This window comes from Dendrobates tinctorius, unplaced genomic scaffold (assembly GCF_039654945.1).
Source record: "Dendrobates tinctorius isolate UK_male_01 unplaced genomic scaffold, ASM3965494v1 ptg000029l, whole genome shotgun sequence".
NCBI classification, from domain to species: Eukaryota; Metazoa; Chordata; class Amphibia; order Anura; family Dendrobatidae; genus Dendrobates; species Dendrobates tinctorius.
In genome coordinates, this window is record NW_027361697.1 from 16,326,846 (window position 1) to 16,352,135 (window position 25,290).

General features: G+C 47.2%; 1 long non-coding RNA gene across 1 annotated transcript; it reads right to left on the bottom strand.

Moving 5' to 3' along the window:
• Positions 1-6,500: 6,500 nt before the first annotated feature.
• Positions 6,501-24,738, bottom strand: LOC141085709 (uncharacterized). The gene is made up of 3 exons (XR_012231383.1): positions 24,674-24,738; positions 10,106-10,270; positions 6,501-8,844 (listed from the first exon to the last, which is right to left on the bottom strand). It is a non-coding gene; the product is annotated as an uncharacterized lncRNA (long non-coding RNA).
• Positions 24,739-25,290: the final 552 nt, after the last annotated feature.

Genomic DNA, 25,290 nt, shown 5'->3' on the forward strand with positions numbered 1-25,290 from the left:
ACTGTCCCATCATTGGCTAATGTGTCAATCACTGTCATTGTAGCAGGCATCGCCCGATGGGACTTGTAGTCCCATCGGACGATGCCTGCACACACACAAGACCCCCGGCAGGCCCGTACAGACCACCGGCAGCCAGCACAAGCCCCCGGAAGCTGGCACAGACCACCGACAGCCGGCACAGGCCCCCGAGAGGCCCGTACAGACCACCGGCAACCGGCACAGGCCCCCGACAGGCCTGTACAGACCCCCGAGAGGCCCGTACAGACCACCGGCAACCGGCACAGGCCCCCGACAGGCCTGTACAGACCCCCCGAGAGGCCCGTACAGACCACCGGCAGCTGGCACAGGCCCCCGACAGTCGGCACAGACCCCTGAGAGGCCCATACAGACCACCGGCAGCCGGCACATGCCCCCTACAGTCGGCACAGACCCCTGAGAGGCCCGCACAGACCCTGCCCGCACACACAGACACGCACAGTGTCCACCCACGCACCGCCTCACTATTCCCCCCTCCCAAACAGGATGCACAAGGCAAGAAAGGGTTTTTTTAATTTCGATATTTCTGTCCGATTGACTTGAATGGGACTTCCGGGATCGGAATCGGCGATACCAATACTTTTTGGGGTATTGGGCCAATCCAATCCGATCCGATATTTCTGAATATCAGATGGTATCGCTCAACACTAGTGCTGAGGAAGCCACTCAGCGATTTTTTGAAAGCTGTTATAGAGTCTGCTATTCCTAACTCTTGTTGTCAGCATTCCACATTCTGACTGCTCTAACTGTATAGAACCCTTTCATATTTAGCAGCTGGAACAGACTTTCTTCCACCTCTAATGAATGCCACCTGGTACTTAGTTTGGCCTTTGGAAAAAAATAAGTCATGTGCCAGTCCTTTGCATTGACCAAAAATGTATTTATACATATAAATGATATCTCCTCTGAGGCGTCTTTTCCTAAGCTAAACAAGACCAAGTTTTCCAAGCCTCTCACCATATTAGAGGCCTTCCACCCCTTGTAATAATCTAGTTGCCCTCATTTGAACTGACTCTAACTTCTAAATATCCTTTTGAAAATGTGGCGCCCAAAACTGGATCCCATATTCTACATGTGGCCTTATAAGTGATTTATAGAGGAGTAGCAAAACATTGGGATCACAGGATTTTATTTTTCTTATTATGCACCCTAAAGTCTTGTTTGCTTTAGGGGCTACTGCTTGATCTTGAGTACTGCTGCTCAGCTTACTTTTAACATGAATATCCAAGTCCTTCTCCTGTTCTGTAATCCCAAGTAAACTCCCATTTAATGTATATGCAACAATAAGATTACTCCTTCCTTAGTGCATTACTCTACATTTATCAATAATAAACCTCTTGGCCATGCAGACCTCTTATTCAAATCGTTTTGTAATATTGTACTGTGGAAGTCAGTTTTTAATATCCCTCATAGTTTTGGTGTTGTCAGCAAAGACTGACACTTTACTCTAATTCCATTCCACAAGGTCATTTATAAAGAGATTAAAAAGAATCGGTCCTATCACACATTCTTAAGTAACCCACTGCTGACTATATCCTATCTAGAGATTGTCAATTTACGATGACCCTTTGTTTCCTGTCTTTCAGTCAGTTCCTTATCTCTCTGCATACACTTTACCCCTAGAGCTTTGGTATACAGTGGCATGTAAATTATTGTGAACAGTTAAGCAAGTTGAGGATGAAGTGATCTCTAAAAGGCCTAAAGATGACACATTTTCTTTGTATTTTAGACATAAAAATAAACAAATAAAAAATATTGGAATTTTTTTATTTTGATATTTAAAAAAGGGAAATGGGCCAATCCAAAACTCTCAAACTAGAATTGAAAGACTCTTGCCTAGCTACAAAAAGCATTAACAAGCTGCAATACTTTCAAAACATACAGGATGCCAAAACTTTTTCATCAGCCCATTTTTCCTTTTTGTAATTTTTAAAATGTAAAAGATGAAAGCTTTTTTTGCCTAAAATGCAAAGGAAAAGTTTGACACACTGATAGCAACACCGCAGAAGAAATGCTAGCACAGGCTTCCAGTATCCACTGTTTCAGATGCTGCACATCTCGTGTCTTCACAGCATAGACAATTGCCTTCAGATGACTCCAAAGATAAAAGTCTAAGGGGGTCAGATCGGGAGACCTTGGTGGTCATTCAACTGGCCCACGATGACCAATCCACTTTCCAGGAAATTGTTCATGTAGGAATATTCAGACCTGACACCCATAATTGATGGTATGGTGTGGTATATGGGACAAAGATAGTTGGGCCATTCTTCATCAAATGGAAACCTCAATGCCACTGGATAACTGAAATTGCTACATGATGATGTGTTGCCCTCTTTATGCAATGAAGATGACACATTCCCTGAGTTTTTCCAGCAAGATGGTGCACCACTACATTATTGGTGTCAGGTCCGAGCATTCCTACAAGGAATCTGACCCCCTTAGACTAGCATTTTTTCTGTGATGTTGCTATCAGTGTGTCAAGAGTGGGAGAAGAGGGTTGCATTGACAATCCAACACAATGGACAGCACATTGAACACATTTTATGAGTGGTCTTAAACTTGTAAATAAATCATGAAAGAATAAAGTTACGTTAAAGCCAAGCACACCATTGTTTTTCTTGCGACATTCTCAATAAGTTTGATGTTTCACATGGCCCTCATCCCTTTGGAAAAAATAAAGTTGAATCCAAAATGGCCAACTTCAAAATGACCATCATGGTCACATACCATCTTGAAAAGTTTCCCCCCTCTCATAAACTAATGTACAACAAACAGGAAGTTGATATCACCAAGCATTCCCATTTTATTTAGGTGTAACCACATAAATGGCTCACCCTGTAGTTCTATTGCCGGCGTTCCTGCATGGTGTCCCCTTTGCACTCAATGCCGGGACTGTGCCAGCCCTTGGGGTGGTTCCCTCCTGCTATTTCCTGGTGTGCTTGCCAGGCGGAGCATGGGTACGTTCCCTTGCTCTTAAAGGGGGCAGTACACACATATAATAAATGCTCTCAGTTTGCAGCTGAAAGGCATTTAGTATAGTGTCAGCATCTGCAAGATGGCTCCCAGCCAATCAATATTAATTTGAGCCATTAGGTAGTTGGTGTTCTACCAATGCAATTGTGAGATCCCCTGGTCCTGATGCGGCCAGTGTCCTGAACCCAAAATCCTGGTTCCTTTGTGGCCAGAGTTCAGAATCCAAATCCCTGGTCCCGATTTGGCCATTGACTTGAACTTCATCCCCTGGTCCCAGTGCGAACAGTGCCTGAATATTGTCTCCTGGTCCCAGTGAGGTCAGTTCCAGAACATTGTTCTCTGGTCCGTGTACAGCCAGTGCCTGATCTAGTATCCTAGACCAGTGTGTCTGAAAATAGCCCAAACCAGTGACAGCAAACCAGCAGCTGCAGTTTCAGGATCTGCCTAAGGGTACCGTTACACCTAGCGATGCACCAGCGATCCCGACTAGCAATATGACGCAGTCAGGATCGCTGGTGCATCGCTAGGTGGTCGCTAGTGAGCTGCCACTCAGGCAGACCTCACCAGCGACATCGCTGGGGACGGGGATCGCTACTTACCTGTCAGATGCGGCGATCCTGCGTCCTCCCGCCCGGATCCACGCATCGTTCGTCATCACAGCAGGAAGCGCCGCACGAAGTTACCAACGAGGAATGATCCAGGAGCTTCTCACGCGATCAGGGATAACCAGCGGGGGAGCCGGTCGGAGGTAAGTATCACATGCAGCGATATCGCTAGCCATATCGCTGCAACGTCACAAAATCGGTGACTTTACAGCGATATTGCTAGCGATATCGCAGTGTGTAACGGGGGCTTAAGAGTAGGATCTAGTGGCTACCTGCAGTCCAGTCTGTCTCCACCATCAGGAGCTCCAGTGAGCACCTGTGAACCACTCAGCTATGCCCCTTCCTAGGCAGGTCCAGTTCTGTGGCACAGTGGGTCCACAAACCCTCCTTGGGAGTAACAGAAAACAGCTCATTTAACTTTATGGCAAAATGCATATAAAACTTAACAAACAAGTATGGCACGTATTGTAGATATAGAAGATGTAGCTAAATATAGTGCAGAAAACCAGTGGAATTATTTCATTTTTCAGAAACTGTTCCTAAAAATAACCCTTGTCATCTTTTGTTATTTATATTTAATGTGATAAAAAATAACCACTATTCTAGCTACCTACCTGTCAAGTAAATCAAATACCATCCAATTGAAATGCATATTTTTTGGGGGGAAATTATTAGTTTTTTGGTTGGAAAAAAGTAAACATATACCGGAGTCCTTTCATCTTTCATATCCCTACTCGCATTACAACTCATACGGTTCGCTGTGTTTGGGAATAGCGCCTAAGGCATCCACAAAAAATAATCTGCTTTATTCTCCCTTGCTCATTGAAGTGTAAAGTGAGGTGAACAGATGAGGTTGAAATCCGTACATGTGCTGGCAGGTTTCTTTTTTTGAAGGGGCTAATTTAATTTTCAGCGAATGAAATGGCTTATTGAGTAACACATTTTCCAAATAAGCATTCATGATGTCGAATATTACTGCACTGAACAGGAGAATCATTGGTCAGCTGAGTGTTGCTTCCTTTTTTCCAGGAATAATAGCACTGCTAAGTATCTCTTAAAGATGCTTAGTCATGCAGTACTGTCTTGTCAAAAGCAATCTAGTGAGTCTTTAGGAAAAGTGCACAGAAACCAAGAACTGAAAATGAAAGGGGAGACAATGATTCACAGTCAGGAAAGATACTTTCCTTAAAATGGCAATAGATGTAGAGATTAACTGCTTATTTAATGAGCGTGCCAATACTCTATCAACATCCTAGATTTTTTAATTGCACAATATACACTTCTTCCAATTTTTGGCTAATGTAAGTAATAATTATAGTGGAAAATCAAACAATTCAAAAAATGTTTTGTTACACAATAAACTTGTGCGAATACATTTATACATATATAATACACCTACAGAAAAAAATGGACTACACAACCAAATATTATACATTTAGGTAGATTTCTAAAAATCAGCATTAGGCACTTAATTAAAATTTTGAAGTGGGCATATCTAGTGGGGGAGCAGGAGAGGTATTTGCACCAGTTGCGGCACACCATTGGAGGTGTTTCCCAGGTGCCTGATTTTTGCCAACCCTCTGGAGTGGAATTCAGCTTTTCTCTGAGCAAGTTGCTAAGGGTGGTTTCACATTAGCGCTTTTTAAGCGCACGCACGGCCGGGGGTAGCTCCGCCCCAGAGCCGGCTCTCTGCCCGGCGTGCCCGCCCCTTGCTTGTATCGCCGCCTCCTAGCGCACAGCGGCGCCTGCGATCGGCGCACCCTATCTTTAGCATAGGGTGCGCAGATCGTGCGCAGGCCGTGCGCTAGTTGCGCTTTGACCTGCGCTGCGCACTTTTGACGGTGCGCCGTGCGCGCCAAAATCAAACTTTTCGGATTTTGGCGCGCACGGCGCACGGTCAAAAGTGCGCAGCACAGGTCAAAGCGCAACTAGCGCACGGCCTGCGCACGATCTGCGCACCCTATGCTAAAGATAGGGTGCGCCGATCGCAGGCGCCGCTGTGCGCTAGGAGGCGGCGCTACAAGCAAGGGGCGGGCACGCCGGGCAGAGAGCCGGCTCGGGGGCGGAGCTACCCCCGGCCGTGCGTGCGCTTAAAAAGCGCTAATATGAAACCAGCCTAAGCTAACCAGAGAAAGTGTAACACAGGCTCAGATCATTCAACTGAACCTGCATCTTTCACTTGCGAGTGAAATTGAAACCTTGATCGCTGGCATTTCTAAGTAAAGGCCCGTCACACTAAGCGACTTACCAGCGATCCCGACACCGATATCAAGGTGTCAGGATCGCTAGTAAGTCGCTATGTGATCGCTGGTGAGCTGTCACACAGACAGCTTCACCAGCGATCAGCACAGCGATGCCAAGCGCCCGGCATCTCTGGCCATCCCTGTAAAAAATAGAATCAAAATAAAAGATATAGTTATTCTCACCTTCCGATGTCCCGTTCAGCCATCCTCCCTCTCTCCACGCTCCGGTCCCAGTGATCCTTTGCGAGAATGACCGCGAGATGTCACGGTCTCGAGGGATAACAAAGTCTCGCGGTCATTCGTGCAAAGGATCACTGGGACCGGAGCATGGAGAGAGGCAGGATGGCTGAACGGGACATCGGAAGGTGAGAATAACTATATTTTTTATTTTTTTATTATTTTTTACACCTGATCGCTGGTCTCCTACCTGTCACACACAGCGGTGCGTGCTGGCCAGTGGGAGACCAGCGACCAAAGAAATGTCCAGAGGTTTCTTGCAGCGATCAGCGATACCGGCAGGGGGGCCGCTCGCTGATCGCTGTCACACACAGCAATCTTGCTGGTGAGATCGCTGTTACGTCACAAAAGTTGTGACTCAGCAGTGATCTCGCTACCGAGATCGCTTAGTGTGATGGGGCCTTAAGGGCGACATAAGCAGCATGATCAGATCATTAGGCAATGCATAGGCGGGGTAAATGTCATTATGGTAAGTGCTTCAATGGAACTGAAGAAACTGAAAGCTTACTGTATTTGGGAATCTAGAGACTCCCTGGTCTGCACCTACATTGATTGACCAGAGCTCCTTCCCTTACATACCTCCGACTTCTCAGGATGCTCCTTTTGTAAGTACTGTATCTGTACCTTCCACGATAAGTAGATATGGGCAGCAATGTCTGCCCAGCGCTTTATGACTGTGGCTTTCAGCCACCATACCTCAGCACAGACTTACCTCTTATTGTCAGTCCAGTGAGCACACATTCATTTCTTTACTGCTGTCTTATAGACAGCAAGGCTCTGTGATGCCATGTTTAAACACAAGGCCAGCTCCAGCTTTTTGTGGGCACCGGGTGTCAGGAAAATATGAATATGTTTATATTCTATGTTCACTTCCAGGGCTCATGCTGCCTTTCCCCCATTATATTTGTGCCGTGCAGCACTGAGCGCTCATGTGCAGGCTTGTTACTGCAGCGTCCAACCCCCTCCCTTTTCCCTCCTGTTTTCCACTCACCCCTCACTCCTGCTATACAAGCTGGTGTAATGTGAGACCATGGTATGCCTGGCAACACAGGATCCTTTTATGACCCTGACTGGTTAAAAGCAGTTGTGTAGCACATGGATTTTAATGTTCCTTTTTTCAGTCAAGCTCAAATATAATAACCCAGAATAATCATAGATGCAGGAAACTTATATTTTGGCATCTGCATCATTTAAGCTACACCCAACAACGTTTTGTGACTTCTGCGCCCACCAAAACTCGAGAAAAGGGTATATGCCTCCCAGTAATACAGAGCTATACAATGTTTGGTATCAAAAGAAAGGTAATTTCGTAATAAGAAAAATGATATCCCTGATGTCTCATTGCGAGGTTTCCACCCAGAGTTATAGCAAATAGAAGTTTTGATAACTGTTCAAAAGGGGGTATATATCCTAGAGCTCAGTCTCCCCCAGTGAGGTCACTGAAGGAAAGCTATAAAGCTCAGATGCTGACTCAGTGGGGTGCCATTTGCCCAGGGTGCCAGCTAGGAAGCTGTGCTGATAGACCATTTTCCCTTGGTGAAGGTGCCCCTCCCTCTCCTCCACATGGTGTGCGATGGACTGATAAGTGTAAGTTCTTATTTTAATCAACTTTATTTTGTAATTGTCTGTATATACTGTATCTTGTCTCTTTATGTGTAACATCTGTTATATTTTTGTAAACACTGCCTATCCTTTCCAGAGTAAATCTATAAATTTACTAGTTTCATTTCTCCTTGCTCTATAGCATACCGCCACGACCTCCATGCTAATTATGCTACCATGTGGGTTGGCTCCTGACCCGATAATGATTTTAATGTCAGACAAAGAGCTGGTGGCAGCAACGTGTTCTGGAGTATTTGTGAGACCCTGGCAGTAACAGAACGGAGAGTTATGTGTGTATTTCCTTCCTGAGACTGGGGATATGCATACCACCCTCATTGCAGAGTGCCCAATAGCCAGTACATGGCAAGGCAGCCTTTCTGGTGACTACTTATCCTTGGTGTAGTTCACTCACCCACCTGAGGGTAAGGGTTGCACCAGAGAACTGCATGTTCCAAAACAGGAACTGAAGGTGGAAACAAAAGTTGTGGGTGGTTATAGGACCCATGACCACTAATAAATAGTACATTTGTGACAATTGGTGGGATATAATAAATTCCTGACAACTGGGAGCTACCACACATCCCCAGTTCCTGACACATTGGTGACAGAGCGGTGGGATAATAGAGAATTAGTAACCTGGTTTGAGCAATCATTCCTCTCACTAAAAACTTGCACGGTTCTTGCGAGGACCCTGTGCAAAAAGTTTTGGAGAACAAACTCAGTATTTATTAATAAAGACAATACAACATATATAGCGGTTACCCCCTCCCCTTCTCTTTGTTTTCTGTCTTATCTTTTATTTGTCAACTATGGCTACACTGTGAGAGGCCTGGTATAAGCAGGAGAAAAAGGACACTCTTGATGGAATATGTTCGACCAGAGGTATTGACCCCCCCATGGCAAAAAACAAAAACCAAATGGTCGCTGAACTGGTGCAATTTTCAGCAGAGTCAGTCCGTCCCCAGAGCCCAGGGGATGCAGGAGCCAGCCCAAGTGCAGTGCTGCTACGGAGGTCCAACCTCTGAATGCCAGCCCTACTTGCAACCAGGGCAGTCTGGACCCCCTCCTGCTGATGGCCTTGGATCAAATCGATGCAGTCGATCATGAGGGACGTCTTCAGTTGATTCAGCAACACCGACAATCCCAGGCTAAGCAGAAAGAGAGACAGTACCAGTTGGAGTTAGCCTGAATCCAGGGGCAAAGGTCATCCCAGTCCAGCAGCGCTCAGTTCCTTAAACCCCGGTAGGAGAATTTTCGTGTGATGGAAAAGGACAGAGATTTGGACATTTTTCTGTGGGGATTTGAAAAAGCCTGCTGACAGTACCAGCTGCCTGTGACCCAATGGGCCCAATATTTAACCCCAGGGCTCAAAGGAAAAGCTCTGGAGGCATTTGCTTCTCTCCCTCAAGACCAAGATTGGGACTGTCAGGCCATCAAGCAGGCCCTGATAAAGAAGCACCAACTGACTCCTGAGGCTTACCATAAAAAGTTCCAGAACCTCCAACGTGGCCCGCATGACAGCTACAGTGATGTGATGCATGGACTCAGAACCCATTTTGACCAGTGGGTCCAAGGACTGTCAGCGACCACCTTTGAGCAGATGCGGGACCTGATGATAAAAGACCAGCTGCTACATCTTTGTCCGGCTGAGGTGCGACAGTTAGTGATGGGCCGGGAGCCAAAAGAAGCAGACAAAGCAGCACAGATCGCCAACACCTACAAGGCCAACTGGAAACCAGAGTTGTGGAAGCCAGTCACCGCCAGCTGGAAAGGGGGTAAGCCATCAACCAACCCCAGTACCCCTGCCAGCTGACTCACCGGAGGCCTCGTCCACTTTGCCAGCGCAAGGCCTACATCCGATACTCGCAAGTGCTATTTCTGCAATTGGCCTGGACATCTCAGTGCCACCTGTCCAGAGAAGCATTCAAGGCCACAGGGCCTAATGCAGCAGTTCTTTTGGTGGGTGGGACGGTTAGGAGGGCTTGTGAAAATTTGCAGAACATCACCGTGGGGAACAAGGTCGCCATTAGCCTCAAGGACACCGTGGCCAAACGAATCCTCATCTGACTCGAACTGATGGCCCCTGAAGAGATTATTCCAGGGGTGCGTCTTATAGTCCAGATGTACCAGCTCTGTGTGGTGGGGAGGTGGGGGAGCGGTTTTGGCGGAGCAGTGGGTCACAGAGGCAGGAGCCGGCAGCTTCGGCTAACTCCTGTGCCCGCTGCTAAAGAGAAATGAATATTCACTGCATTCCATGCCCGTGAGTGTGGAAGGCAATAAATATTCATTTATTTTTGGCATCCTGGTATGATTGGTCCCATCCTTATTCTGGTATGATTGGCCCCATCCCAGTCCTGGTATACATAGCCCCATCAGAAAAGAGTAGAAAAAACAAACCACTACACTTACCTTCCTCCGCACCCTTGCAGTGTCCTGCTCCATTGCCAGCAGCTCTTCAGGTATTCATTGTTCTTCAGTAGTGTGCAGTTTCAGCCGGAGCCTTACAGCTGCAGTTGTCATGTGTGCCGATACTTAAGAGAATTGAATAATCAGAATTTTTGGCCATCAAGTAGGCTGAAAAAGGAATAAATTACTACATGGTAAGACTAAGTAGTATGTTGTATTGAAGCTAAATAATGTTTGCTAAAGAGCACATACTGTAGATTTTAACTCTGCATTGAATGCACTCCTATGAAGGAGGCCTTAGAAAGTTTTTTCATTTTGGATTTTTGACCCACACAAATATTAAATAAAGAGCTTGGTATCTGTACTGGTGTCCAAAGTAGTTGCTCAGGGAAAAAATTCTCTATACATCTGATAATCACTTTATAGTTGGAGTTTTTGAAACAATAAATTCAGGTACAAGAAAAACTAGAGTTTTACTTCCGTATCTTGAAATTCCATGTTCTCACTTATTTGTCTTTCAACAATGAGATAGATACACTTCAAAATGTCATCCTTTAAAGCATAACATTCTATATAAAATACAGTATATGAAGGATCTCAGTCATATCTATAATAACTTGTGTAATGGATTTTCACTGTTCCGGTCTTAAGTTTTTTACATGTCTGATTCTTATGTAAATATAGTTTCCTATAACCATAGAAACCAGAAGGTTCAGATATGAATTATACAAAAATGGAAAAATAAGCAAATGGTTATCACAAGTGACATCTCTCCCTCTATCATACTTTCTCTCATTCTTGTGGAGTTGCACCTCTTTCCATATGTATATATCTAAAGTTTGTTCCAAACTGCATAATTCGATATTAAAATTGGTATGGTAATTATACACTCAAGGTGGTGAGTTTTCCCTGTGGTCTTTATTTAACGTGGTTACACTAAAGCAAACAAGGAAATTAGACAAAGAGAACAAAATTGCCTTGAACAACGCTTGAGGTGATCAGATGATACATGTATTATTCATGGATTACAGATCATGAAATTTGGGTTTCACATGAAGTTTAGAGCTTAAAAATGAGCCACCACTTGCTCCAGGCTACTGGGTAAGTTGCTGGGCTACAAGGGTCTTTCTGTCTTTTTTGTAACATTCTGGAAACTGCATATTTGTAGAAAATATATACATTAGAAATATTATTTCAGTTCGTTTAACAAGATGATTTATTTGGAAATTCTGTTTAAAGGACATACACATGACTGAACTTCTGAACTTATTAGGATCATAAAAAAACAGATGTATCATAAAGTCACATTACATGTAGTATCAGTTCTGCAGGTTGGCTGAGGGAATTCAGACATCTTGCCATAGCTGCTGCCATGAGACCTAACTGCGAAGAAGGGCCAACTCAATAGAAAGGTGATTTCGTGTCTTCACTGCTGAAGAGGATCATATTGCAGAGTGCCCCCATTTTACACAAGGTTATGAGGTCCTATGATTTTTTGGTATAACTGCAATGAGGAGTAACAAAATATTCTTTTGAGAATGTCCACCAGTCCCAGGATCAGCAAAGGTCCCAGGTGCTGTCCAACACTTACTGTATCTGATATGTGAGACTGTGAAGGGAATTAGTGGACAAATTCCGAGTTGCCGACAGAATTGAGACATATATCCCAGTATGGTACAGTAAGGTGGTGGTTTATTTCACTGTGTTTCAAAGTATATAACTTCTTCTTCAGGAAGAAACCACATGTGGTTTCTCCTGAAGAAGAAGTTAAATACCGTATATACTCTGTGATGAGCGTCGTTTTTCCTTTTAGAGTGGACCCTCTGGGCCATGGCACCCACCCACCTAGGGTGAGCAAACCTAGTGAGAACCCACCCCCTGTACAGGGAGTGTCAGGGGCAAGACCAAGGGGCGAGCCACCACGGCTGCTGGACCAGACGGCCGGCTCAGGGAGACACTATTGAGTGCCTAGCATCAGGACGAACAGGATATGAAACATAAGCGAGGTCACAAGTTTTCTTCAGCAAATGCGGTTACACACTTTAATCAGATACATGGCAAAAACAGAGAATCAGATGCAGGGCACAAACGGTGAAACACGGCAAGGTGCGTGCGAGGGCATGCCAAATGTTCAGACATAACACATGCAGAAAACATACCGGAGTCCAGGGCAGGGTACGTGCTAGGGATCACACAAGGGTTCCTAGGAGGGATGTGTACAAGGACACGCCAGAGTCCAAGACAAGGTGCGCACCGAGAGACATGCCAGAGTCCAAGGCAGGGTGCGTGCAAGGAGACACGCCAGGATCCAAGACAGGGTGCGATGGCATCGGACTCCGGACTACTGGCAACGACTGACAAGATCCAGGCATCAGGCTGCCGAAATCAGCTCCGGACATCAGGCCGCAATCATCTGGTTCCGGACCTCTGGCAGCGGTTGGCAAGTTTCGGGAATCCGGCAGGCAAGCCAGGGTTCAAGGTGGGGTGCGTGCTTGGAGCCATGCCAGGGTTCAAGGCAGGGTGTGTGCTTGGAGACACGCCAGGGTTCATTCAAAGATGGAGGCCTGCTCATGCAGAGGGCATGCCAGGGAAAGGTACAAGGACGGAGGCCTGCACGTGCAAAGGAACACGCCAGGGTCAGGTTCAAGGACGGAGGCCTGCGTATGCCAAGGGGAATGCCAGGGACAGAGTTTAAAAGCAGAGTCCTGCTTGTGCAGAGAGGCATGCCAGGGTCAGAGTTCGATACAAGGTACAGACTAGGACCTGTGCGTGCTAGAGGGCACGACAGGGTACATAGCAAAACCTGCGCGTACCTTTATAGAAGCACGGGGAGGTATGCCAAGGGCAGGTGAGGACCTGCGCGTGCTATAGAGAGCACAGTGCAGAAACAGCGTGAAGTGCAAGGAAGCACAGAGAGCACGGCTGGGGCACTGGCTAGCTGATCGGTCTGCAGCACTAACAGGCGGGCAAGACTCTAGCGAACCCGGCTGAGGCATAGCAGGCGACACAGCTGTCACTGACCGATGAACAAGGCTGAGGCACAAGCAGGCGGGCATGGCTAGGGAGGGCATGGCTGAGGCACAAGCAGGAGGCTAGGAAGGCCAGGCGCATGCAAAGGGCACATGAAGCAACAAAGCAAAGCAAGACAAGAAACAAGGCAGAGATAGGCAGGTACGGAACATGGAGCGGAAACTTAGGCAGAAACAGTGTCAGATCAGAGTGAGAACAGAGCTAGCAGCGGACCATAGGCCGAAGCCCAGAGCCGGGCCAAGGCAGGGCCTTGGGACTAGTCAGGGAGTGTGCTAGAGAGCACCAGAGGACAGAGTCTAGCAGCGGAGCGTAGGCCGAAGCCCAGAGGCGGGCCAAGGCGGAGCCTTGGGACTAGACATAGAAATGTGCAAGAGAGCACAAAAGGTAAGAGAGGAGGAATGGTGTGTGCCAGGAGGCACTACAGAGCACCATAGGAAGAGAGCAAGGCAGAACAAGCAAAGACCGAGAACATAGGAAGGAACACAAGGCAGAGTATAGTGAAGGCAAGACATGGCAGAAACGAGCAAGGCAGAGAACACCAGAAGGACAACAAGTCCAAGCAGGACAAGGACGAACATGGCACAATGGACAAACATAAGACAAGGCACAGGACAAGTGACGGAGTACAAGCACAGAGCGTGCACAGAGTTGCACGACAGAGCAAAGTGCAGGGACACAGAATACAGGAGCGACCCAGCAGGCCAATCAGCCATGTAGGGAAGCAACACAATACTCAGGCCCTGACCATAGGGAGGGGTGGTCTGATATAGCACCATAGCACCAGTACTTCTGGGTCAGGACCAGGGAGGGACTTTGGGTTCAGATCCTCCAGGATCATATAGAGCATCACTAGAACAGCCTGGGTAGAACCATAGAGGAGGTCACATGATCAGGGGTTTCCAGGAATACAGCAGATTGCAGAATCATAGCAGGACTGGAACATAGGAAGAGTCACATGATCAGGGGTTTCCAGGAATACAGTGGATTGCAGAATAAGAGCAGGACTGGAAAGTAGGAAGGGTCATATGATCAGTGGTTTCCAGTAATAAAGCGGATTGCAGAATCAGAGCAGGACTGGAACATAGGAAGAGTCACATGATCAGGGGTTTCCAGGAATACAGCGGATTGCAGAGTCAGACAGAGACAGATGGTTACTCAGCAACAGCATGCAGCCATGAGGTAAGGCGCGCGTGCACACTGCTCCAGGCATCTTGCGGCATGACAGACATGGCGGACATGACAGACATGGTGGACATGACATATTCGAGTATGAGCTGACCCGAGTATAAGCCGAGGCCCCTTATTTTGCCACATAAAACTGGGAAAACGTATTGACTCAAGTATAAGCCTAGGGTGGGAAATGCAGCAGCTACTGGTAAATTTCAAAACCAAAAATAGATACCAATAAAAGTAAAATTAATTGAGACATCAGTAGGATTAATGTTTTTGAATATCCATATTGAATCAGGAACCCCATATAATGCTCCATACAAAATAAGCCTCATATAATGCTCCAGAAAGTTCATGATGGACCCCATAAGATGCTCCATGCAAAAATATGCCCCATATAATGCTGCACAAAGGTTAATAATGGCCCCATAAGATGCTCCATATTAAAGTATGTCCTATATAATGCTGCACAAAGGTTAATGATGGCCCAATAAGATGCTCCATATTAAAATATGCCACATATAATGCTGCACAAAAGTTAATGATGGCCCCATAAGATGCTCCATATTAAAATATGCCCCATATAATGCTGCACAAAGATTATTGATGGCCCCTTAAGATGCTCCATATTAAAATATGCTCCATATAATGCTTCACAAAGGTTAATGATGGCCCCATAAGATGCTCCATAGAATAATATGCCCCAGATAATGCACCATAAAAGTTGATGGCCCCATAAGATGCGCCATAGAATAATATGCCCCATATAATGCTTCATAAGGGTTGATGGCCCCATAAGATTCTCCATAGAATAATATGCCCCATATAATGCTCCATAAAATTTGATGGCCCCATAAGATGCTCCATAGAATAATATACCCCATGTAATTCTCTATAAAGGTTTATGGCCCCATAAAATACTCCATAGAATAATATGCCCCATATGCTGCTGCTATGATTAAAAAAAGACATACTCACCTCTTGTCGCTGGGGTCAAGTGCTAGTGTCCTGAGCAGGCGGGGACACGAGTGCACTATTGGGGCCAGGTGCCGGTGTCGCCGCTGGCTCAGGCCCTCGGCACGTGCAATATTCACCTGTCTCCATTCCACCGCCATGCGCTTTGGTGTTTTCTAGGTACTCTAGCTGTGACTGTTCAGGCAGAGGACACGCACTTCACACGTCATCACGCCCTCTGACCTGAACGCCACAGCCAGAGAATTCGGAAGATACAGCTTAGCGGTGGAATGGGGAGAGGTGAATATTGCATGGCTCACCCTCCCCCATCATACTCATCCTCCTGGCGTGGTCTCTGCACTTCCCTGCTTCTCCGTTGTCCCGGGGCCGGCAGCTCCTTCCAGTGTTGAGCGATCACGTGGTACTGCTCATTAAAGTAATGAATATGTGCTCCACGCCTATGGGAATGGAGTCACGTGCATATTCATTACTTTAATGAGCGGTACCAAGTGACCGCTCAACACTGGAAGTATCAGGATCCTGACAGCGCCGGCGTACAGCCTCCGCTGAGCAGGGACTCACCCGCACTGTAGGGACCCCTGGGGACCAGAATAGCCAGAAAGTATAGGTGCACAGGACCTTAGTGATGAAGTTTAGGAAGCCGGCACGGGACCTACGGTCATGTGACAGCAAGGGGGCGGGGCTTTGCGTCGTGCTTTCAGAGAAGACAGCAAACTCAGAGTCAGGCAAAACGGAGGTCGTTCACAGTACGGACAGCGAGGTACAGGAGGGGTAAACAGATGGGAGGTCAGACAAAGCCAAAGGTCATACACAAGAGGGCGACGCGGTACCAAGGGGACGAGCAGAGAGAAGTCGGGTCACAAGAAGAGAGTCATACACGAGAGGTAGCGCAGTACAAGAGGGACAGGCAGAACTTGTAACAGGGACAGAACCGAATCAAAACCAAACAAGCAAGCAAGATATCAGGCACAAGGCACACGTACGCACAAGGTCAACTAACTCAGCCGAGGGCAGGAGTATAACTGACACCGGACGTAGGTCCAGTGAGCATTAAATAGCCGCCCTCTGCCAGGGAGAGGTGGAACAATTAACCCCCAATCAGACCAGGACGGGCCAAAGCGAAACCCCGTCCTGGATCATGACAGTACCGTCCTCTCAATGGGGGGACACTGGACCCCCAGGTCTCTCAGGGTACTTGGCGTGAAAGGCCTGGACCAACCGATCCGCATGAACCGATCGAGCAGGAACCCACGAGCGTTCTTCAGGACCGTAGCCTTTCCAAAGTACCAGATATTGAAGTGCACGATGGACCAACCTGGAGTCGACAATTCGTTCCACCTCGTACTCCGACTGCCCGTCTACCAAAACCGGTGTTGGGGAAGCTGATGATCCCTCCCCAGCGGACCTCACAGGTTTCAAAAGGGCCTTATGAAAAACATTTGGGATCCGCAGAGATGGCGGGAGACGCAACCGAAAAGCCACCGGGTTAACTGCCTCGGTAATTTCATAAGGACCGATAAACTTGGGTCCAAGCTTCGCAGAGGGGACCTTGAGTCTTATATTCTTGGTGGACAACCATACCTTATCCCCAATCTGCAACACCGGTCCTGCAGATCATTTTTTGTCCGCAAAAAATGTAAACTTGTCTTGGGCCTTCGTAATATTACTCTGGACCTCTCGCCATACCTCCCCCAACCGCTGGATCGTCTCATCCGCCCCAAGACACCCAGAATTCAAACGGGAAAATTCTCCAAAATGAGGATGAAACCCATAATTGCAAAAAAAGGGAGATGTACCCGTAGACTGTTAACACGGTTGTTAAATGCAAACTCAGCCACCGGTAACACAGAACACCAATCATCTTGTCGGTCTGGAGTCAGGCAACGCAGAATTTGCTCCAAAGACTGATTGGTCCGCTCGGTCTGCCCATTAGTCTCTGGATGATAAGCGGATGAAAAGGACAGACCAATACCCAACCTTTTCCAAAAAGCCCTCCAAAACCAGGAAACAAATTGCACTCCTCTATCAGACACCACATTCAAGGGTACCCCAAGCAACCACACCACATGCTCAACAAACAATCTGGACAATGTTTCCACATTAGGTAGAGCTGCCAAAGGTACACAATGTGCCTGCTTACTAAACCTGTCCACCACAACCCAGACGACGGTATTACCCTTGGAGGGGGGAAGGTTGGTGATGAAATCCATGGACAAATGCGTCCATGGTCTCTCAGGAATTGGCAGTGCTACCAATTCCCCGGCCGGCCAGTTATGGGGGGTTTTTGCACGGGCACAAACATCACAAGCAGACACATATTCCCCAACATCAGAGGCTAAAGCAGACCACCAGAATACTCTAGCAATGGCCTTCCGGGTAGCCGAGATCCCTGGATGTCCACCCAGAACTGAGTCATGGAACTCCCGGAGGACCTTAAGGCGAAGCTGAGCTGGCACAAAACGTTTGTCCACCGGCTTAGCCGGCGGTGCAAGAGACTGGGCATCCCGAATCTCTCGTTCCAACATATTCGAAATACCCACCACCACCACCCCAGGCTGAAGAATGGAGGATGGAGGTTCCGGGGGGGGGGGGGGACACCTGATCTAGACTGCGTGACAAGGCATCTGCTCTGACATTTTTAGATCCTGGCCGAAAAGTGATCGAGAAGTTGAATCGGGAAAAAAAGTGACCATCTAGCCTGTCTAGGAGTCAACCTCTTAGCTGACTCAACATAAGCTAGGTTTTTGTGGTCCGTAATTACGGTTATAGGATAGACAGCCCCCTCCAAAAAATGCCTCCATTCTTCAAAGGCCAACTTAACGGCCAGAAGTTCTCGGTTTCCCACATCATAGTTTCTCTCCACAGGAGAGAATTTCTTTGAGAAAAAGGCGCAAGGTCTTAAATTGGTCAAAGTGACGGGTCCTTGGGACAATACCGCCCCCACCCCCACCTCTGAGGCATCTACCTCATACGCTCAGGGGCCGAGGTTGGAAGGGAGAAAGCCCAAGCTCGGGGGGCTCCCCTTAACAGAGACATAATGACCCCCACTCTCTGACTTTCATCCCCAGAAGAGTGTGGTCTTAAGGGAAAAAAAAAGCTTATAGCCCTCATTGAAAACTCTGAACTCTTTTTTATTTCCAGAAAAGGTATCTAGTAACTTCACTGGAGACTCAGGGGAAACTAATGTAATATCCTGTGCCCCGATGAAAAAGCCCCCTGCACAGTGTCAGCGATCAGCTGCTGAGACTGAGCCAGGACTCGTTGTTCTCCAAGGAGTCTCTGAGACATCTGAGTTAGGTGTTTAACCTGCTCAGAAAGAGTGTGCATAGGATCCATCACACACAAGTGAATGGAAGCAGAGAAAAAAAAATGGTATTGGTCAGTTATAATATCAGGATCCTGACAGCGCCGGCATACAGCCTTCGCTGAGCAGGGACTCACCCGCACTGTAGGGACCCCTGGGGACCAGAATAGCCAGAAAGTATAGGTGCACAGGACCTTAGTGATGAAGTTTAGCAAGCCGGCACAGGACCTACGGTCATGTGACTGCAAGGGGGCGGGGCTTAGCATCCTGCTTTCAGAGAAGACAGCAAACTCACAGTCAGGCAAAACGGAGGTCGTTCACAGTACAGACAGCGAGGTACAGGAGGGGTAAAGAGATGGGAGGTCAGACAAAGCCAAAGGTCATACACAAGAGGGCGACGCAGTACCAAGGAGACGAGCAGAGAGAAGTCGGGTCACAAGCAGAGAGTCATAAACGAGAGGTAGCGCAGTACAAGAGGGACAGGCAGAACTCATAACAGGGACAGAACCGAATCAAAACCAAACAAGCAAGCAAGATATCAGGCACAAGGCACACGTACGCACAAGGTCAACTAACTCAGCCGAGGGCAGGAGTATAACTGACACCGGACCTAGGTCCAGTGAGCATTAAATAGCCGCCCTCTGCCAGGGAGAGGCAGAACAATTAACCCCCAATCAGACCAGGACGGGCCAAAGCGAAACCCCGTCCTGGATCATGACAGGAAGGAGCTGCAGGCCCCAGGATGGAGATACAGGGATGGAGACCAGTGATGGTGCAGAGGAGGGTGAGTATGATCTTTTTGGTGGCTGCAACTGCTCCCCATCCACCACTGACTTTCTATGGTAGGACTCGTGTGTAAGCTGAACGGGCATTTTCAGCACAAAAAAATGTTCTGGAAATTTTCAGCTTATACATGAGTATATACGGTACTTCGAAACGCATTGAAATAAACCACCACCTTACTGGTCCATACTGGGATAGACGTCTCAATTCTGTCCAGAAGTGAGGAATTTGTCCACTTACACCCTTCACAATCTGATGTCCGATGGCCACTTGCTGACCCGTGGATCCGCTGTGGCTGATTTTCTACATTATATGCGTACTTAACAGATTGAACAGGTGAGTTTAATCTGAGTGCTAAACTAACTGTATTTCTCAGATAAGACCCTATTTGCGCTGATTTCTCATATAGTTTCTTGTGTATCTGATACAGTATGTTTAATGTTTGTGCATTGATCTGTTAGAAAAGTCAACAGGTTGTCAAGTTGCTCTTAAAGTTAAAGTTGCTTGACAATTGTATTAGTATGAGTATATATCTTACTTTGCCATTGTCCAGAAAGCCAGTGGGGGAGGGGGAGCAGGGGAGAAGCAGAGCAGCGGCAGGAGCTGGCAGTGTGGCACAGTGACAGCTGCAGCCGCCAGCTTCAAGAAGACATCATACTCACCCTCCTCGTGCCGTCGCTGCATCTCCATCCCTGGCTCTCAGTCCCTGCACCTGCAGCTCTTCCACAGTGCTGAGGGGTCATCTCAAAATCGTCCAAAGACATACCGAAGCCCCAACAGGAGTCTCAGAAAACCGAGTCATATATATGGGTTTAAAGAGTGACACGTGAAAGGTGTCAGCATTGCGTAGGTGAGGTGGAAGACTCGCCGAAGGAACAATTAAACGTGGTTCATCCCCATCCTTGGAAGAGACTACCGAATGAGACAAGGCATCGGCATGTCAATTCTTCTTCCCCCCGGACAAAAAATGGAAGGTAAAATTGAATCAGGAGAAGAATAAGGACAACCTAGCCTCACAAGAATTCTGACTTTGTGCAGTCTGGAAATACGTAAGGTTTTTATGGTCCATAAAAACCTTAAAGGGATGTTGAGCTCCCTCCGGAAGATATCTCCACTCTGGGAAAGCCAATTTCATGGAAAGCAGTTCCCTGTCCCCAATGAAATAGTTCTCCACTGGTGAAAAGGTCTTAGACCTTGACCATCTTTTTGAAACAGAACTGCCCCAGCACCAACACTAGTGGCATCCATCTCTAGAATGAAAGGTTTATTGACATCGGGATGATGCAGAACTGGCACCCTAGCAAAATGGGACTTCAAGGAGGTAAAGGCCTTGGAGACCTCCTCAGACCATTGTCTCGAGTCAGCTCTCAAGGGAGCTGCTAGAGTGGAGAAGTGAGGGATGAACTGGCGGTAATAATTGATGAATCCCAAAAAAAACACTGAACCACTTTGAGGGAATGCGGTTCCTGCCAGTTCAACACCACTTCCAGCTTGGCAGGGTCCATAGATAACCCCTTGCCCAAGATGATGCATCCCAGAAATGGTAGGGACTCTTTCTCAAACACACATTTCTCCCACTTAGCAAAAAGGGAATTAGCGCAAAGGAGCTCAAAAACCTTACAGACATCCTTATGGTGAGTGTCAACATCGGAGGAATAGATGATGATGTCATCCAGATAAACCTACCACAGATGTAGGCAACATTTCCTGGAAGATGTCATTTATGAAGTCTTGGAAAACTGCGGGAGCATTACAGAGACCGAATGGCATGACCAAGTACTCATAATGACCGTCCCGAGAATTAAGGGCGGTCTTCCATTCATCCCCTTCACGTATAAGAAAAAGATAGTAGGCCCCCCGCAAGTCCAACTTCGTGAATATCCTAGCACCAAGCAGCCTGTAAAAGAGCTTGGAGATTAACAGCAGAGGATATTTATTTTTTATAGTGATCACGTACAAACCCCTATAATCTATGCAGGGACATAATTCTCCATTCTTCTTTTGGACAAAGAAGAAACCAGCCCCAGCAGGTGACAATGACTTCTTGATAAACCCCCTCACCAAATTCTCGCTGATGTATTCGGACATCACCTCAGTCTCCGGGAGTGACAAAAGGTGCACACACCCGCGAGGAGGCACTGCGCCTGGAATGAGGTCTATAGGGCAATCATAGGGGCAATGAAGAGTCTCTGTGGCTTTTTTAGAGAACACATCTGCATACTGCCAATAGTGCTTAGGTAGGGGAGTTAGATTAGTCGTGGCCACTGTCGACCCAATCTGAACCTGGCCCCTCAAACAGAGTCCCTCGCACGAACTACTCCATCTCAAAGTGCTCCTTGTTGCCCACTCGATATGAGGAGGTATGCCCAAAAGTACCTCGTCCATGACCTCTGAGATGACTAAAAAGGAAATGATCTCCTGATATTTTGGAGCCATCATGAGGGTAAGAGGTATTGTCTGATTTGTGATTTGGGTAGGAAGAACAGACCCATTAACTCATTAACCACCCTGATGGTGACTGGCTTCTGGAGCATCACTAAGGCTGGGTTCACATAGCGTTAGAGGGGTGCGTTTAACACATTCGTTACATAGCGGCATTAACGCTATGTAACAGATGCATTAACGCACCCATACACTGCTATAGACTAGTGCATCGCTAATGCATCCCATAATCGGCATGCGTTAGCGATGTGCCGTCATTCTGTGATGGACCCTCGGACGCAGGCTGCAGCGTGGGAGTAGCTATGCGTTGAACGGACTGCATTAACGCTATGTGAACCTGGCCTAAGGGAATTGCATACCGTTGAGCGAAGGTGGATGACAAAAAATTACCCTCTGCCTAAAAAATCCACGCAAGCCTCTGTAGTGAGAGTAGTCAGCCCATATGATAGGGTCACACTGAAGGTTAATTGGGAGGACATATTTGCCGTGACTGATGAACCACCTCCGACAGCCACTAGATGCAGCTGTCTCTCCCTACGCCTGGGACATTTATTGGCATAATGTCCAGCCTCCCTACAAGCAAAGCAGGTCGGTTGGGAACATACAGGATGGGATTTTGATTCTGCCCGAGAGACCTCTATGGGCTCCACCGGATTGCTTCTTCGAGTTGGGGATTCCAAAGGATTGGTAAAGTTTGGAGTTAACTGAATCTTTTGTCTACACTGGGCTTGCTCCAATCTTCATTCATCTTGCAGAAGATCAGTGGCTACAGATATTAAATCCTCCAGTGTAGCTGGGATATCCCTAGTGGCCAAAGCATTATTTACGCGGTCAGCAAGGCCCCACCAAAATATGAGAAACAGGACCTTATCTGCCCACTCCAACTCGGACGCTAAGGTCCAGAATTGCATGGCAAATTGACTGACCGTGGAAGAGCCCTGGGTTAACGCCAAGAGTTTGAGTGTGACATCATGGGTAACTTGAGGTCCAAGAAAGACCTGTTTCAGAGCATCTAGAAAGCTAGAGGTGCTCTTGCCCACCTGGTCATTACACTCCCATAATTGCGTAGCCCACTCCAATGCTCTGTCCATCAACAGGGACATCACAAATCCCACCTTAGCTCGCTCAGATGGGAATCGTGAGGCCAGTTCTCCAGCTGAATCGAGCATTGGTTCACGAATCCCCTGCAAACCTTGTTGTTCCCTGATAACTAATCAGGTAGTGGGAAACATGAAAGGGACGGGACAGTAGTCACGGCAGTAACCCTAGTGATGGCTTTGCTGGCTGCTTGTGCCTCAACTGCGGTTAGATCCACAGCTGAAGATGCCCACTCAAGCATGGATAACCTGCCCTCCAGCTGCTGGAGACACTGCTCGTCTGCCATTACTAGTCAGACCCTGGCGCTAGTATACTGTTAGGCTATGTGCACACGTAACGGAACTCTTGCGGAAATTACCACGAGAGTTCCGGAATTCCATTCTGCGGGAAAATCGCATTTTAAATTCCTGCGATTTTCCCGTGGAAAAACTAGCATTTTGCAAGCGTAATTAGCTTGCAGAATGCTAGCGTTTTCCAAGCGATCTGTAGCATCGCTTGGAGAACTGATTGACAGGTTGGTCACACTCGTCAAACATAGTGTTTGACAAGTGTGACCAACTTTTTACTACCGAGGCCGCCTATGCAGCATCAGTAGTAAAAGATAGAATGTAAAAAAAATAAAAAAATGGTGTTATTCTTACCTTCCGACGTTCCGCGCAGCCGTTCCCAGTAATCCTTTGCGAAAATGCCCGCGATGGTGTCCGTTCTCGCGGGATCGCGACGTCTCGCGGTAATTCGCAATGACGTCGTGCAAATGACCGCGAGACTTCGCGATCCCGTGAGAACGGATGCCATCGCGGGCATTTTCGCAAAGGATTACTGGGAACGAGAGCGTGGAGAGAGGCTGGAAGGCTGCGCGGGACGTCGGAAGGTAAGAATAACAATATTTTTTATTTTAAATTCTATTTTTTACAGGGATATGGTACCCAAAGCCCGGAGGACAGTCTCCTCTCCTCCGGACCGTGGGTACCATCCGCAATTGTTCTGCTTACTTTCCGCATGCGGGAAGTAAGCGGAACAATACATTCCTATGGGTGCGGGATCGCCGCGATTCCGCAAAATAATGAGCATGCTGCGTTTTTTACCGTGAAGCGATTCCGCCGCGGTAAAAACCGCAGCATTAGCACAGCATTGCGGAATCCCATAGGAATGCATGGGATGCTTATTTTTTACATTTTCGCGGCAAAATCACGCGGTTAAAACCACCGCAGTAACGCAAAAAAAACGCCACGTGTGAACAGCCTTAGGGTTGGCAGATTGATCTAAATAAAAAATTAATAATAAAGTGCAATCGCAACCTGGGGTCCTCCGTGCAGAGATGAAAAACTGCTGCTAGAGACCAATGGCGAAAGCACAACAGGGATCGATTGCTTGAACACACTGTACAATCACCACACAGTGTGAACGGGACATTAAGTACCAAGCTCCGTTAATTCACAGAGCGGTACCAAGCAAAAGAATACTAAATGCAATACCCTGTTAAATGTCACAGGGAAAAAGCATATGGATTGAACTTGCTCTGAAACTGAACTATGTCAATCGCACACAAGAACGTAACAGATGCTAAGCCAAGAGAAGTCACTTCAGAGACACTAGGTATAATATATTGACTAGAGTTGAACTTGCGCTGTAACTCCACTGTGCTAACCGCACACATGTGGGAAATAGATGCTAAGCCAAGTAGCTAATTGCCCGACATCATGTACAGTACCAGAGCTTAGAGAGACACACAAAGCTTGCAGACAGAATGGTAAAGTATTCACACTCACTCTCCATAACTTTCATGATACTAGCGCGCCAGCATGCACCGTTGAGGGCCCTTTATACATTATGCTCCACCCCAAACTCTCACACACACTCAGCCTATATATCGCCCACGGGCCAATCCAGAGCTGCCACATCACCAAAGCAGGTGACGTCCGACCACCAATAGGAAGATGCCACATCACAGACATGCTCAGTAAGGTGATCTCTGGTCTTAGACTCCAGAGTGTCAGGCTGCACCTTTATATCACTGATTACTAAGGACTTGGCTGGAGTGCCTGCAGTAACCAACCATATAGCATGAACCTGCGCAAGATGCCAGGACCAACTTCTATACTGAGCAGCTCCCGCAGCGGCCAAGCCCAAATGGGAGACCGCAGAGGCAGATAAGACTTGGGGTCCATCCTGTGCAGCAGGAGAATCCTGACACCTAACAATATATTAATCATTTTTATATTGTAAGGTAACAGCACCATCTGCTGGCAATTTAATGTATACATTCTAGTTCAGTTTGCAATGTATTATGGGAAGTTCCTAGGGCATTGTGGGATTGTTCCTGTTGCATTGTGGTCTTATGACACTGTGAAAGGAACAGCAGCCATTGTTCTTGTATACTCTTGAG